This window comes from Petaurus breviceps, unplaced genomic scaffold, assembly GCF_028583685.1.
Source record: "Petaurus breviceps papuanus isolate PSGF00001 unplaced genomic scaffold, PetGlider_PUasm1.0 673, whole genome shotgun sequence".
NCBI classification, from domain to species: domain Eukaryota; kingdom Metazoa; phylum Chordata; class Mammalia; order Diprotodontia; family Petauridae; genus Petaurus; species Petaurus breviceps.
In genome coordinates, this window is record NW_027186448.1 from 1,117,227 (window position 1) to 1,129,614 (window position 12,388).

Here is a 12,388-nt window from a genome sequence, read left to right on the forward strand (position 1 = left end):
TGTATCTTTTCTCTACATGGAGATGTATCCCTGCCTTTTAAACTTATAATAATAATCATTACTGGTATTTATAGCCCTTTGAAGTTTGCAAAGTGCTTTATATATTTATGTATACATATTTCTTTTTTTTATTTAACTTTTTTGGTTAATTTTAAGTTCCAAGTTGTCTCCCTTCATCCCTCCAGAACCTGTACTACAGAAGGTCACCATTTGGCACAGATTTTTATCAGTATCATATTATAAAATATCAGTATTTTACATACATATATATACAAATATGTATATGAAACCCATATTATGTATATTTCTATTTATCAGTTCTTTCTTTGAAGGTATATAACTATTTTCTTCATAGGTCCTTCGTAGTTGATATAAGTATTTATAATACTCAGAATAGCTTAGTCGTTCAGTTTCTTCCAACTGTATACAATGTTCTCTTGGTTTTTACTTCTCATTATTTCATGAAAATCTTTCCATGTTTTTCTAAAATCAACCTGCTCACCATTTCTTACATCAGAGTAGTACTCCATAACAATCATATAGTATAATTTGTTTAGCCAGTCCCCAACTGATGGACATCCCTTTAATTTCCGGTTCTTTGGTACCACAAAGAGAGCTGCTATAAATATTTTTTAGAACTTATAGGTTCTTTAACTTTTTCCCTGATCGCCTTAGGAAATAGACCTAACAGTGGTCTTGCTGGGTCAAAGGGTATACATGGTTTTATAACTTTTGGGGCATAATTCTAGATTGATCTCCAAAATGGTTAGATTAGTTCACAGTTCCACCAATAGTGTATTAGTGTTGCATTTTTTCCACATCCCTGCCAACATTGGTCATTTTTCCCTTTTATCAGATAGGTGTGAAATGATATCTCAAAGTTGTTTTAGGAGTGGCTAGGTGGCACAGTGAATAAAGCACTGGCCCTGGAGTCAGGAGGACCTGAGTTCAAATTGAGCCTTGGACACTTAACACTTAACTAGCTGTGTGACTTTGGGCATGTTAACCCCAATTACCTTGCCTTCTCCCCTCCAAAAAGAAAGATAAAGTTGTTTTAATTTACATTCCTCTAATCAATAATGTTTTAGAGGGTTTTTTACATACAACTATATACAGCCTTGATTTCTTCATTAAAAAACTGCCTGTTGATATCATTTGATCATTTATCAATTGGGGAATGACTCATATTCTTATAAATTTAACAAAATTGTCCATAAAATATTTAAGATATGAGACCTTTATCTGAGAAACTGTCTATAAAATCACTCTCCCCACCTCCAATTTTCTACTTTCCTTCTAATCTTGGCTATTTTGGATTTATTTGTACAAAATCTTTTTTTAATGTAATGTAATCAAACTTATTCATTTTATATCTCACAATATTCTCTGTCTTGTTTCTGCATAATCTCTTTTCCTATCCATAAGTCTGATAGGTCACATGTTCCATGTTCTTCGAATTTACTTGTGAACAGGAGCTACCTGTGTAATGGCCTATCATGGGTGGGGTTGCCTGACTTCCTGGTAAGTACAAATACCTAATTATGTCATCATCAGAATAATCTTCTGAGATGTGACAATTTACACATAGCAGGTAATAGTGCTTTTCTGCTCAGAATCTGTTTAACTGATGGTCCATCACTTTCACCTCAGAAAGTCTGAACAATTCCTCAAGAGGAAATTGGTGTTTTCAATGAATTGTCTTTGTAGATCGCAGAGCATTCTCTGTGGGGTATCTTGGAAATAAGCAAGTTGCCCAATCTCTCCACAATTTGGTGTGGACTAGACTTCCAATAGTTATAGTCTTTTTTTTTTTAAGCAATCGGGGTTAAGTAACTTGCTCAAGGTTACACGGCCAGTTATTTCTGGGTATGGTGCTAAGTATCTGAGCCCAGATTTGATCCCCAGGTCATCCCGACACTGGAGCCAGTGCTGTTACTCGCTGTGCTACCTGGCCGCCCCTTCCAATAGTCTTCTATCTCGTGCATTCTCTGGACAATAAGACTTCTTGGCAGAATTTTATCACCTAGATGGAGATCTTCTAACAACCTTACTGCAGCTTATTTCTATCAGTTTTTCTGAACTGAGGTTACAGCTAATTGATAAGTCTTTTTAGTGTGTCTCTCAGTCAAGCTACATTAGTTTCTACATTTCCATTTTCTGCAACTATGGAGCACAAATCAATGGCAAACCTAATGACAGAAGAAGGTACAGAAAGAGACACATTTTGTGGCATGACCATTGTATGAATTTGTTTTCCTCGAATATGTGTGTGTGTATTTAAGGTTTTTTCCACATTTTTTAAATGCACAGGAGAGGACAAAAGTCAGAAGGAAGCACAGACATATGGGAGTTTTGAAAATAATATCTGAAATTATAATATAGCAATGAGATAGAGACTAGTGGTCTTTTTGTGCTCTGCTGTATATATGAAACCACTTATTTTTGTGTGTTTAACCTTAAGATTTTATACAATAAAAAATAACAATATATGTTTCTTTCAGAGATTTTGCCATAAAGGATGCACTTTCTAGAAAGAGATTCTTTGCTTCAGTTCTCCTTGCCTAGTAGGTGGGAAGCTTCAGACTTAATTCTAGTTTTTTGAACTGCATTCCCTGGTTATTGGGTCTCCACCAGAGACTAACTTAGAGCTAGCAAATATATGGAGTTTCTGTGTGGTGCCCCATTTTGAATTTCTGGTAGTTAAAGTGTTCCTAGTAATCAGCCATTGTGAGGTTTTCCAGTTTCTCAGTAACAGGTTTGGGTGTTTTTCTTACATGCAAATAAATGGGAAGGCAAAATGTAGTGGAGTAAAAATAAGGAGCAAGATATTTTCTTTCATCTTCCTGTTGATGAGCTTCATTCCTGCCTTTATTGTGTATAAGTAGACCGTGAAAGTATTTAAGACTTTTTGAGCCCAACTTTCAAGCTTATCCTTGTCAGGATCAATCAATTAAACAATCATAGATTTAGAACAGGAAAGGATCTTTGAAGTCATTTAGTCTAACTCTTTTCATTTTTCAGGTGAGGAGCTGTGACCCATAGAGGTTAAGTGATTTGTCCAAATAGGTAGTATGTGAAAGGACACAGTGCTAGGGCCTGGAGATCCCAAAATTAAACAGTTCCTTCTCTGAAGGCTTAACCTGTGGTTGGTGATCCCGTGTAGGATTTAAGAAGCACGGAAGGGGTTTGTGAGTGGAAAAAGTTTTAGAAACCCTGCAAAGATAACATATATATGCATGGCAGCTAAGTGGAGCAATGGATAGAATGCAGGGCCTGAAGTAAGGAAGACTCACCCTCCTAAGTTCAAATCTGACCTTAGACACTTACTAGCTGTGTGACCCTGGGTAAGTCACTTAACCCTGTTTACCTCAGTTTGCTCATTTATAAAATGAGACTGGAGAAGGGAATAGCAAACCACTCCAGTATCTTTGTCAAGAAAACCCCAAATGGGGTCCCAAAGAGTCAGACACTGACTCTAAACAACGACTAAACAAAAACATGTAGTGTGTGTGTGTGTGTGTGTGTGTGTGTGTGTGTGTGTAGGATGGAAATGATGTATAGTTTCCCCATTCTTTCTCTTTGGACTGACTCATTCTGAAATTATGCTGAAAGGTCTGGGTTTCCTAGAGGGAGGTATGCCTCCTATGGATACAATTCACTCCTTCCTCTCAGGAGCTGCCTTGAGGCCTCTTGGTTCCAAGGCCCGCTCTGTACTCTGGAGATAAAGAAGTGCTGAGGACCACAGTCCAGTTGCCTGCCCACAAGGACATCTCCCACGAGACCACTCGCTTGTTGAGCCGCTGCTGACATGAGGTTCGGCCCCCCTCCTTTGGTTCACTCTCCCCGTATATGAGGGCAACACGCTTAAATCATGCTTACTTTTAGGTATTTAGGAACTAGTTTTCTTTCCTATGCATGAGTGCCAATAAACTGCAAGTTAATCCTCTCTGGTTTCTCATCTCTTCATTCCCTCCTGAGATCACAACCTAAGGCTGGCCCTTAGGTTACAAAGGTTAGAGGCTGCTTACACCATTACATAAAATCAGCCATCACAACACTATTAACTGTTTAGCGTAAAACATTTCTCATGCAATATGGCAGAAGCTGAAGGGAGCCAAAACACCTGATCCAGGAATTAGTGTGGTCCTAGATAAGTTAGCTCCAGACTTTCCAGAGGCCAGTTCAGTCCAAAGTATCCAGTCCTGGTTTTCTCTGTGATGCGACTGAAAATCAGAGCCTTCCTGATATCCTGTGATCCAGGGCTGTGCCCTGTTCTGGGATTCTGGCCAGAAGGTATTAGCTCACCCATACATTCTTAGATAGTATTCATATGGCTTGGAAATCATCAAGGACATGATAATTGTCAAGGCCTAAATTGGCATCACCGGCTGGCATCTTGAAATTGAACAAAGCAGTATTAGAAAACTTAGTGACATGTGTGTGTATATATACTGTTATCAATACTATTTTACATGTAATTGGGAAATAAGATATACAGGCACTGGGGCATAGAGGTCCACTGGAAAAGTCGAAAGGGGTATGGGAGAAAATATGGGAGAGAGCAGATTGGAGGAGGGGATATCCTGTGGAACTGTTATTTTGGGGGTGTGGGTAGGAGAAAAAATGGGGAGAAAATTTGTAACTCAAATCTGGCGGAAATGAATGTTGTAAATTAGAAGTTAATAAAGCATTTGAAAAAAAAAAAAAGAAAACTTAGTGACCTATAATTAACTTCTTTGTTTCATTACTCTATAAAAATCTTGCTCATGGTATCAATAAATGGATTGCATTAATGACCTCGCCTGGACCACAATTACACATCACACTTTCTTGGGCAAGTGAGTCAGTTTAGAGCTAGCTTAAGAAACCACTCCAGTTATCTCTACAAAAAGCAAGAATGATAATCATAGGAGTGGCTAGGTGGTGCCGAGAGTAGAACACCAGCCCTGGAGTCAGGAGGACCTGAGTTCAAATCCAACCCTCAGACACTTATTACTAGCCCTGTGACCTCGGGCAAGTCACTTAACCCCAATTGCCCTGCCCTCCCCCCTCCAAAAAAGGAATTATAATCATAACTTTTACTCAATAGAAGGCAAAAGCAGGAATAATCAAAACATCACAATCCACTCATAAGCCTAGGTCATCCTATCTCAATACTAATGAACAGAGAGAAGGCATGCTTATAGAAATGTAGCTTAAAGGAGGAAGCCTGTGTGCCTGGGGCAACTTGAAACTGCATTCTCTGGACTAAAGTCTTTGGTTCCTTCTGAAACAATGTGCACCATGTTGTTTATCTCAGCTAGCTTTCTGGTCTTCACTGTTCTCTTGAGCAAGGTTGCTTCTATTCTGCTCTTAAAGTTGAGAAAGCTGTAACAAGCTTTTCTGATCACAGCCACCTTAAAACAGGGCACAGAGATAGTGTGCTATCTTAGTGAAGGTCAGTTTCCTTAATTTAGAAAACTGCAAAGGTCCTCACGTCTTCACATACCAAGGAGTTCACTACTTTGTCCAGTCTGTCCAGTCACCTCCAAGTCTTCTCTGACAGTAAAGCAACTGCAGTAAGACAAATGAAAAACTTGTCTTTGCATCTGTGTCTGTTCCTATCTGTTTATCTGTCTCTCTCTTATCACAGAGGTGGTATTGAACGAGACCCTTGAGAAAGTTTCCCCTTTCTCAGACTGCAGATGGCCCTCCAGAGCAATAAGCCTGCATAGCTCTAAGTAGAGGCAGAACTCAGCTCTTTTTCAATTAGTTTTCAGCAGCAACTTCAGCCTTTCTCCAGCCATTCAGCCAAACCTCCCTCCCCCCACCCAAAAAAAAAAAAAAACAAACTCACCGCTCTCCATTCCAATCAGCAAGTTCACATCAGAACATCAGAAAGAATTCCAGCTATCTAAGCTGGGTGCTCTCTATCTTCTAACAAACTCACTTTCAGATTCTTCCATTTATTCTCTCTATCTTGTATGTGTAAGAATTTGAACCATGCAACAAAAGATTAAATGGCCAGTTTGTAACAGAAATTTGTAGGCAGATGTGATCTGGAACACCTTATTCCATCTCTCCAAAGGACAGTTTCATTTCTGTTCTTGTGAAAAGTATGAGAATGGCTGCTGACTGGATAATTACTACTTCTTTTTCCTATCTTCAAGAGAGGGTATTAGGCTAAGATTATATCTGTTGCATACCAAACCTTGGTATGTATCCCAGCCTTGGGATACAATGCACTTTAGAGGTTCATGGGGAAAAATCTTTCTCTGATTCTTCAAGGTAGGAAGAAGTCTGGCCTCAGAATGGGAGGGTAACAATTAGTTTAGCAAACAGTTTAGCTACCAAAGGCAAATATATTTATCAAAGCAAGCAGTAAAATAGGGATTGAGGAAATTAAACATATGTTTCAGCGAGCATACTATAAAGAATCATCAGGTTCTGCAACTTGAGGGGAAAATGAAATCTCAGCTCAACCAAGGGAAGAAATGACCTCACCTAAAAAATCCCCTGTTAACTTGACTAATATAGAAATATGTTTAACATGATTGTAATTTACAGCCTATATCAGATTGCTTATCTTCAGGAATGAGGAGGGAAGGAGAAAAACTTGGAACTCAAAATCTTGTAAAAATGAATGCTGAAAACTATCTTTACATGTAATTGGAAAAAATAAAATACTGTTAGGTGGAAGAAATAAAGAAATTTCGAACTGGCTCTGCCAGTGTAGGTACTGGTACTCAAATTTCCCCAACTCTAGGGAGGTCTCCTATTTGCCATTTAAAGTGTGTGCCTTCTGTTGGTGGAGTTGTGAACTGATCCAAACATTTTGGAGAGATATTTGTTAACTATACCCAAATGACTACAAAACTGTGTATACCCTTTGATCCAGCAATACCACTACTAGGTTTGTGTCCCAAAGTGATTTTTTAAAAAACAGGGCCTATTTGTACAAAAATATTTATAGTAGCTGTTTTTGTGGTAACAAAGAATTAGAAATCTAGGAGATGCCCATCAATCAGGAAATGGCCGAACAAGTTGTGGTATATGATTTTGTAATGGAGTACTATTATGCTATAAGAAATGACAAACAGGATGACTTTAGAAAAACCTGGACTTACATGAACTGATGCAAAGTGAAATGAACAGAACCAGGAGAACATTGTGTACAGTAACAGCAATATTGTACAATGATCAACTGTGAATGACTTAGCTATTCTCAGCAATACAAGGATCCAAAACAGTTCCAAGGGGTTCATGATGAAAAATATTGTCCACATCCAGAGAAAGAACTGATGGAATATGAATGCAGATGGAAGCAGGTTTTTTTCTTCCTTCTTTCTTTCCTTCTTCCTTCCTTCCTTCTTTTCTTTGTTCAAGCTTTCTTCCACAAAATGACTAATATGGAAATGTTTTTCATGATTGCACATATATAACCTGTATCTCTGATTGCTTATCATCTTGGGGGGGGGGCGTGCATTACATAGAGAATTTGGAACTCAAAAAATATTTAAACAAATGTTAAAAATCGTTTTTACATGTAACTGGGGGAGGGGAATAAAATATTTTTTTTAGAAATAAAGTGTGTACCTTTGCTTTCCTCCTCTCCCTCTTAAGAACTCTGCTATTCTCCTTTCTAAAGACTCTTAATGAATCAGGAATTATGTTTCACTGCAGATACATAGCTGGTAGCTGCACAGAGCTTTGGGAGATCACAAAACTCACCTCAGAAGGTGTTTTCCATTTACATGTTTATCTAAATGTTATCTCCTCCACTAGAATATCTCCTTCAGGATAGAATTTTTTTTTTCTTAAGGGTTTTGGTTTTGTTGGTTGGTTTTTGTTTTTCGTATTTGCAACCCTTAGCACAGCACCTGGCACATAATAAATACTTAATAAATATTTATTGACTGTCTTTTCCTCTCTTGTTTTCCCCCCTTATATCTTATTCTCTAAGCTACTTTCCTGACTGTCAGCTCCCACAGTGCTGAGCTGGCTGCTCCCTGCCGGCCTGCCGGGCTATCCTCAGCAGGAGGTTAGCTTCTCTGTGTCATTTTGTGGGTTCTGTAGCTCCAAAATTTGTTGAGTTATCTTTTACATGAATTGGAGGTGGTGGGAGCCGGAACCCAGGGGAAGCTATGTTTCTACTCTACCATCTTGACTCTGCCCCCCTCTTTTCTAGTATTATTAAATATAACCCAAAGCCCGTCGGTATGGAACTCTTTCTTTACTGGTGGAAATCAATGCTTTGGGCCTGAATGAGGGGTGGAATAGAGGTAATGAAAGTGAGAGAGAAAAGAGTCTCCTCAGTCTCTGGATTCTTCTGGCTATCAGTTCTGAGAGGGAAGATGGTCCATTCCAACTTCTTGTCACCCCAGTATCCCAAGGGAGAAGCCAACATGTAAGACTGATCTTACTCATTCCTAGCTTGTTATGCTAGAGACTTTGGGGAATTTCCCTTTTAATGAGATCTGAAATTCTCTCTCTCAGTTGAGGTGAAAGATCTCTTTCCCAATGGGAAAGTTATTTTGGTCTGGATGGTCTGGTAGACATTTTCATATGTATACATTCTGATTTCTGTTTGGGAATCAACTTGAATAAATGGGTTTCTTTGCTATTTGCAAAGAAATGGGTGTTCATTGTGGAAGTGGTATCTGGTGAGAAGACTAAGCTTTGGATATAAAGTTTGGGAGACCCATGCTCTGGTAAAGAAGTGATTGGGAGCTGTAGCTTGAACCTAAAAATTGTTTCTCTTTTTATTTTATTTTATTCTATCCCAGTACTTTTCTCTCTGAGGAGAGCAGAATGTCAGCCTCTGACCCCAACCTCATGCTTCTGCTCTTGCCAGGAATCAGTTTCTCTTAGAGAAGGGTAGAAGGAGGATGCTAGAGATTCTTTTTTTTTTTAATTTTATATTTTTTATTAATTTGTTTGTTTCCTTTTAGTTTACAGAATTCAATTCCACAATTCCTTGAGTTTCACATTTTGTCCCCCTCCTTCCCCTCTCCCCCTCCCATGGCGGCTTATAGGATCTGTAGATACTTTCATATTATACGTTAGTCAGGTTATAAGGACGGATTGTACCAGCTGGAATGAAAAATGGTAAAGAGGACATAAAACCAAATGAGAGAAGGAAAAAGATCAGGTATTTTGCTTCCACCTGGATATAAACTTAGTTCTTTCTAGTTCTTTCTCTGGATACACATATTTCTCTCCATCATGAGTCTTTTGGGGTTGACTTATATCACTGCATTGCTGAGAGGAGTCCCTATCAAAGTTGGTCATCACACATACGTTGTGTCTGTAATTGTGTACAAATTTCTCCTGGTTCTACTCTTCTCACTCAGCATCAGTTCTTTTAAGCCTCTCCAGGTAAATATGAAGACCGTCTGCTCCTCATTTCTTATAGCACAATAGTATTCCATAACGTGATGCTAGAGATTCTTTATCCTACAATGAGTCATATACTTTGCTTACTGTCACACTGAGATAGCCACATTACACAAATAATCAGTTATGTTTAAGATCTAAAGTTGTCATTATTTTGAGTGACTTCTTTTGAGTAAAAGGAAGTAGATCTCTTGGAGTTTGAGAGCTGAACTGGTAAATAAGGAGAGTATACTCTCCCACAACAAGATTACATATAGGACTTTCTCTGGGAACCTTTTAGTGCTAGGGCAGGTTGGAATGAATGAGCAAGCCAAGAGAGTGAATAGATATATGCACTCCCCATGTGGAAAGTGTGAGGCCAATGTTATAGATGGCCACTCCATGTATCTGTTATACATGAAAAGTGGATTGGAACCAGATTGTGAAGGACTTTAAAGGCCAAACATTGTAGCTGGTATCCCTAGTTGATCCTAGGGATAACAGGGAGCCAGTGGAGTTTGTTGAAGAGAGCTGTGATTTTAAAATGTCACTATTGCAGTTGTGTGGAGGATGGATTGGAGAAGGAGACATTGGACCCATACTATCTATTGCAATAGTCTGTTCTAGATAATAAAGTCTTAAATTAGGGACTATGGCTATAGGGATTAGGGACTATGGAGTGAAAAGAAGGAAAATGGATGTCAAAAACTTCGGGGAGGGGCGGCCAGGTAGCACAGTGAGTAAGAGCACCAGCTCCAGTGTTAGAATGATCTGGAGATCGAATCCGGGCTCAGACACTTAGCATCCACCCAGAAACACCTGGCCATGTAACCTTGAGCAAGTTACTTAACCCCAATTGCTTAGGGGCCGCCAGGTGGCTCCGGCGAGTAAGAGCACTGACCCCAGTGTTGGGATGACCTGGGGATCAAATCTGGTCTCAGATACTTAGCACCACACCCAGAAATAACTGGCTGTGTAACCCCAATTGCTTAAAAAAAAAAAAACTTGGGGGAGATAAGCTTGATTGGAGTTGGCAATTGAATAACCACAACACTTATTTAGCATTTACTACATACCAGGTACAATGCTAAATGCTTTATAATTACTATATCACTTGATCCTCACAAGACCTTTGAGGTAGATTCTATTATTATCCCCATTTTATAGATGAGGAAACTGAATTGAATCCAAGTGAAGCAGAGCTGCCCAATGGGATTAGGCTCGTTCTTCTCCAGAGTCATCAAAGTCCAATGACAAGACAAAAGTCAAGAGAACTGGCGATGGCCCAGGATGCAGTGGGTGACCTTGGCCTTTCTAAATTAGGTCTTTCCTAGGTCTCAGTTTGTCTGAGGCAACACCCATTCAGTGACCAAGGGCTAGGTAAGAATTGAGACAAAGATGGCCCAATTTACCATCAAAAAATTAAAAATTTGGGTAGAATATGGATGAAGATCCAGCAAAGGAGATGGAAAAGGAGGAGAAAGGTAGGAGATGAACCAAGGGACAGCAGTCTGGAAAACCTACAGAGAGGAGAACATCTAGGAAGATAAAGGTAAACAACGAAAGAAGTGGCCATTTTATTGGTTGCTTTTGCTGAATCGTTTTACTTTGAAAGGAGGGAAGATTCAGTTGGAGCATGGAAGTAGTATGGATATAGTGTTCAGAAATGACTGTCATGCTTTGAAGTCATCAGTACAATGTATTTTTTTTTAAGTGAAATTCAAGGGAGGAACCCTGTGCATAGTATAATGTCTGGCAAGCAGTAGGGACTTAATAAATGCTGGTCCGTCGATTGAATCTCAAAAGATTGGAGGGGGAAGAACTGGGCTCGGAAGGGGAAAAACTTCGAATCCCTAAGCCCCTTTATATCTTAAAGGTAAGATAATAGCCTCCTACTGTTATGCTGGAAGTTAATTTGAAAGTGCTCAGAAGCCAAGCACCTATTACGGTTATTTTTTAAACCTTTACACAGGGTTTTCGGGAGAAATGGGTCTGGCCAAAAGTTTTGACCCCGACGTGATTTGAACACGCAACCTTCTGATCTGGAGTCAGACGCGCTACCGTTGCGCCACGAGGCCTTGGCAGCTTTTTTTTTCTCATTCAAGTATTTGGAAGGACTAGCCGAGCACCGCGATGAGAAGAATTCCTCAAGTCCTGCCTCTGTTTTCCCGGCCTCTTTCCCGAACCTAAGTCCGGTAGGAGCCGCGGCGAGGCGGGGCCCCACGCGCGGATTATCTCTCTCCCTCCGCAGGTCTCCCAGCCCGCCCACATTTTTGAAGGCGACTCAGCCTCAGGATCGAGCCGGCTGGAGCGCGCTCTTGTGTGCCCGGCCGATCGCCCTCCCTTCCTTTCCTGCTCTACTCTGGGAACGGATCGCCAACCCTAACGATCTCGGGTGTGTGCTAAGTTGTTTGTATTCCCTTCTGTGGCAGTACTCTCCCTCTCCCTCTCCTTCCCCCTAACCACGTCAGCTGAGAGTGCCTAGAATATCCTCTTCTCTGCCTCCCTCAGTGGTTCCTACATCAGGCTTCCCAGGGAGGGGCGCCAAGTGCCAGGGGCCAAGAGGGAGATTAGGGAAGGAAGGAGAGAAGTGGGCAAAGTTAGAAGTTGTGATTATTACCTGGGGGGCAGGCGGAGTGGAATGAAATGGTCGGGCGCCGGATATTTACTAAGAGCCTGTGTTGTTCCAAGCAGTGAACTAACTGCTGGGGATACAAAGGAACGCAAAAAGCAAGCAAAGAAATATATTTTTCATAGTCCGGTGAAGGAAATGACCTGCAGACAGCTTCTTTGTAACACAAATAAACAAGCTATAGACAGTGTACATTGAAGGTCATTGCAGAAGGAAGGCTAGAGGGCGCTAGAGGGCAAGGCTTCTTGGAGAAGATAGAAGGTTACGAGAGCTTCAGGCGCACAGAGGTAGCATCCCAGCAAAGAAGACAACGGTGAAAGACTTGGATACTCTGTGGAATGCGCGCCTCCCCACTCCCGACTCTAACCCATCAATGCGATGATCCAAGACAATTCCGCAGGA

The 12,388-nt window shown here is 40.3% G+C and overlaps 1 non-coding gene across 1 annotated transcript; it reads right to left on the minus strand.

The window, feature by feature from the left end:
- Positions 1 to 11,360: 11,360 nt before the first annotated feature.
- On the minus strand, positions 11,361 to 11,432 carry TRNAW-CCA (transfer RNA tryptophan (anticodon CCA)). Its single transcript has one exon. It is a non-coding gene; the product is annotated as a tRNA-Trp (tRNA).
- Positions 11,433 to 12,388: the final 956 nt, after the last annotated feature.